The sequence below is a fragment of the Limulus polyphemus genome, unplaced genomic scaffold (genome assembly GCF_000517525.1).
Source record: "Limulus polyphemus unplaced genomic scaffold, Limulus_polyphemus-2.1.2 Scaffold1956, whole genome shotgun sequence".
NCBI classification, from domain to species: Eukaryota; Metazoa; Arthropoda; class Merostomata; order Xiphosura; family Limulidae; genus Limulus; species Limulus polyphemus.
The window spans coordinates 204,279-209,674 of NW_013667566.1; positions in this window are offsets into that span (position 1 = coordinate 204,279).

Genomic DNA, 5,396 nt, shown 5'->3' on the forward strand with positions numbered 1-5,396 from the left:
TATCACGTATAATAATTAAATAAACTTCCTAAACGTCATGTTAGTGTAGTCTATATAATCTGTAAGTTTAATATACCCTTATCCCTTATAGTGATGGCACATAACGAGACACACATTAGGGATGTAATACTGTTTGAATGCAAGAAGAGAAACAATGCCTCTGTAGCCACAAAGAATATCAAAGAAGTTTATGGAAATGTTTTGAACATTTGTAAGTGTCAACGATGATTAAGCAAATTTCATTCAGGTGGCTTTAGCCTTAAAAACTGTGATGGCAGGGGCCAACATGTTGGAATTGATATTCATGCTCTAAAGACGCTTGTTGAGTCTAACCCAAGGCAACACACTCGTGAAATGGCCCTGAAATTGCATGTCTCTCATGAAACAATACGTAAACATCTAAGGAATATGGGAAAACTCCATAAAGAAGGTGTTTGGGTGCCTCACGGACTCTTTGATGGTCATTGTTTCCAACGTGTGAATGTTGCTTCGTCTCTTCTGGCGCGTGAACCATTTTTGGACAGAATTGTCACTGGTGATGAAACATGGATTCTCTATTCGAATATTAAACTCCAAAAACAATGGCTCAGTCATAGACAAAAACCATTTCCGACCCACAAACCTGGACACCATCCGAAGAAAGTGATGCTTTGAATTTGGTGGAACATCAAAGGAGTAATTCATCTCGAACTCCTCAATCCACAGCGTACTGTCAATGCGGAGATCTATAGTCAGCAACTGGAACGTTTAATTCAAGCCCTTCATCAGCAACGCCCTTCATTCGTCAATAGGAAAGGTGTTCTTCTTCTCTACGACCATGCACGTCTGACGCATCACAAGATTATGGAGTTGGGTTGGGAAGTTCTTCTCCACCCACCATATTCTCAAGATATGGCACCATCATATTACCATCTTTTTCGTTCGCTGCAACACCATCTTAATGGGAAAACATATGTAACTGTGGAAGGTATTAACAACCTTATTGTAAGATGGAAAAACATCATCGATAAGAATGGATAATGTTTCATTTATTAAATGTTTTGTTTTGATATATAAGTTGTTCGGGTTTATTCATCTAAAAAAAGCGACATTAATTTCTTGTTTGTTTGGAGTTAAGCACAAAGCTGCACGATGGGCTATCTGTGCTCTGCCTACCACAGGTATGAAACTCGGTTTCAAGCGTTATAAGTCCGCAGACATGCCGCTGTGCCACTGGGGACATATTCCTTAAAACAAACGAGTATAACTAAGATTAATAAGGTTGATTGAAGCATAAATTATTAAACACAAAGTTTAATTTTTGAAATTTACAGTTGTTGTGTGAGCGCCATATTTGAATTTTTACATATTTATTCCAACTTTATCGTATGGAGACTGTATGTCAGTTGTTCCACATCGAAATCTTACTTCAATTAAATCTGTCCCTTCTCTAAGAATACCCATAAGTAATGAAAAAACAACAACAGCGCCTACTATGCCATAAACTCTCTGTCTCTCTCTCACACACACAATATATATATATATATATATATATATATATATATAAAGATAGAGAATGTGTGTAGTAGTAGTTAAATAAGTCTTTTGAGCATAATAATGTGCTATTAAAGGCAACAGTATATAACACAAGGGGTTAAGTACGTTATGTCAAAACTATTTTGGAGCTTTACCACGTCGTTATAATCATTGTCACCCTGTCCGGTCATGCTTTGTCTGTGGATCGTATAAGCTGACAGTAGACTTGAAGCATAATTTCCATTGGAAAAGGCTCTGCCACTCTCCTTCCAGCGCCCTTTTCAACAGCCGAGTCGCAGAGAAATCCATTAGTGTGGCGTTCGGCGATTTAACCAGTATGTCTTCTTGTGGAATAGCAAGAACGCCCATTTCATTCTCCAGTTGCTTGAGGTGCGCGAGAGCTATGACTCGAATCCTTATCTTATTGATTCTATACTCTGTTGGTCTCGTTTCCTGGCGGAGATCCTTCTTTATTATGCTGCATACTGTTTTTTTTTTTCCTGTTACAAGATGCTGCACTTTGCTTACATATCTGGGGTACGACTTCTTGCAGCTCTCTCTTTTTGGATGATACTGGTATCCCAAATTGATCCATATTCCTTTTTTTTTTCAATGATACTGTGTAGTGCAAGGGACATCAACATGTATGCATGATACATACCGATCCACAAGCGATTTCATATCGGCTATAGTTGTTACGTAACTTGCTGATTTCTGCATCCTGTATTTTCTTATACAAAGTACATATCACGTAGCTAATAAAAGAATATTTTTTCTTGCCAGTTCAGCTATGTGACGATAGTATAAGGCCTTTCTAGATACCGAATTGGCAAAATCTAGTCAAATGAACGATAAGAAATAAAGGCTTTCATGAAATGTACTGCAGCTATGAGCTCAAGCAAAAAAAGCAACTGTTTAGAATCTCTCACTGATGACGTAAGATTAATGTTTAAAATTAAATTGTATTAATTATTTTTATACTTTGCAAAAGTGATACAAAATACACTATATTTAAAGCTTCAAATTAAGCATTTAATTTGAGAATTAATTTCAAAACAATATTTTGGAGAAGGGTTCAAATGGACTGTGTGATGTCGTTATTATGCTTCTTAGGACCTCGTACTCACAAAGACACTGGACCGAACTAATACATATTTTTAGAAATTTTGTACTTTAAAACTATACGCACGAGATTAGTGAATTGTATGTAACAAATTAGACGATCTAAAACTAATCCATCGCGTTTCTAGAAAACCTTAAAAAGCATTTGTAAAGGAAGCATCTACTTCGGCACTATCACTTACGAAAACATTAACGCTTCCACAAACGCACAGAAAACAAACTTTTCGCAACATATTTCTCCAATAGATTCACTACCCTAACGATAGCACATTTGGTTAAAATTACTACAATAAAATCATCCGCGACAACCATAATATATTTTCTACGTGCTTCCCTGCCACCATTCTGAATAACATCACCCACATTATTCCGAAATATATAGCTACACCCATCACCAACGCGGAAAACAAACTTCATTTTAAAAAACTAAAAAATAGCGCATCTGAAGAGGATAAAATCCCCAATATAGTACTTAAACGTGCCTCCCACAAACTTCTAGAACACTAAAAAACATATACAACTTATCATTTTTTTTCAGGTTATCTCGCTCAAACATGCAAGTCCGCAATAATCACACTAATCCCTAGAAAAGGTCAAAAAGTCTAAAAACCCGAGCGACTTCCGTCCAATCAGTCTCATCAACTTCATTCCAAAAAGTATTAGAAAAATAATAATAACGACTAGATTGCTGTGGACACTAGAATCCAACAATACTCTCTATCACAAATTCAAACGCAGGCAGGTAAAACAGATAAACCTCAGATCACCTTGTCAGATTAATTGAAACAACTTTTAATGGTTTCATTAAATATCAAGCTACACTTGCCACTTCCCTAGACGTCCAAAAAGCTTTCGACACATTTTGGCATAAAGGACTTAAATAGAAACTTGTGAAATATAAAATCCGCATCACTTTCATTAAATGGATCTCTAACTTTCTTGGGTACAGAACAGCTAAAGTTAAAATCAAAAACAATTTCTTTCCACCAATCACATTCAATGCAGGAGTCCCGCTAGGTTTAGTCCTCAGCCCCCTCTTATACACGCTCTTTGTGAACGACCTTCTCCAACCTGTCACACCACTCATGCACGCTTCCCATAAGCCATTTGGAGCACTTCCAGAGACTAAACCCTAGCCGCTTCCAAACTGCAAAAAACAATCAATAAAATCACAACATGGTGCAAAAAATGGAGAATTAAATTGAACCCCAATAAAACTTAAGCCATAATATTCCACAGAAGCCTCGATAAAAAATACAAAAACTTAAACTTTACAACTCCACTATAATACTGTTCGCACCTATCAAATTCCTAGGCATGACACTGAACCACAATCTCACATGGCATTCACACATAAGAGAAATATACAAAATGCTTTGGGCAAGAATAGCACACCTCAAAACATTTGTCTGTAAAAATTACGGCTGTTAAACACAAACCATACTCCATAAAGCTTTCATTTGACCTTTAATTGAATATGGCTCTATGATCATCTGTAATATGAAATTACAAAAACGTCAAAAACAAGTAGCTCATCTCCCACAATATATATGTCCTCGCACTACCCCACATCAAGACTATTTGTTTGTTTGTTTTGAATTTTGCGCAAAGCTACACGAGCGTTATCTGCACTAGCCGTCCCCAATTTAGCAGTGAAAGACTAGAGGGAAGGCAGCTAGTCATCACCACCCACTGCCAACTGTTTCACCCACGGCTAAAAGGGCAAGCCTGTTTGATGGGACGGGGATTCAAACCCATGATCGCCAGATTGCGAGTCAAGCGCCCTAACTACCTGGCCATCACGCACGACCAGACAACTCAAGTTAGCAGAAACCTAATATACATAAATATGTTATAGTAAAGCTATAAACCGTAATTCTGTAACTACACATTTCCCTACTATAGCAGCTACCCCCCCCCCTTACCTGGAGAAAATATACTTCACCATACAACTTGATACATGATGACATCCCACAAGCTAATAATAATTAAATTATTGAAAGTCTAACCATATTGGGTATTTTCAGCTTTTTTTTTCCAGGTATCTTCATCGCATCACAGTATCAGTCTGCACATTATCTGTGAAAATGGGTTTTCTCGGGGTACTTCCATTTCCCTCCTACATCAAATTCTAGGCATTGGATTTGTAGATCCCAGCCATGGCATTTGGAACCATAGATCACTGCCAGGCCCATTTGTTTTTATCACACTTTTTCTTCTTGTCTTCTCATCCACTTAGCCTCGCCGGAAACTTTGCCTATTTCACCTCACACCACACCTTTCATCTAAATCTTACATTCATGATGCACAAAAATTACCCATTCTCGATAGATAATATGCTTAATCTCTAAATAAGCAATTATTTCCTCTTGCGGGGCAAAGGAAGATAAGTCTATCTTCGAGCACACCAGATGTTCACTTCACAGCAACCAACATTTTAATGCCGATTGGTCTCCATCTAACTTCCTATCAGGTATTTTGGATTTCGTGAATGGTATCAACAAAAACCAGGATTTCATTCAAAATATATTTGCTTACAAAGATATGTGCAGAAAAAACTCATGCTTGACCTGTAATCGGTGTGTGATGAGCAAGGCTCATCATGCTAGCTAGCTCCCCATTAATTGAATTTGTACCTACGTCAACTCGAAATTAACTCGCTCATCACGAACCCTCGACAAGATATCAAGGAAGTTCCAGACCAGAAAGAAGACTTTATATTGTTTGCAAAACTTTTGTATATAAATCATTGTTTGTAA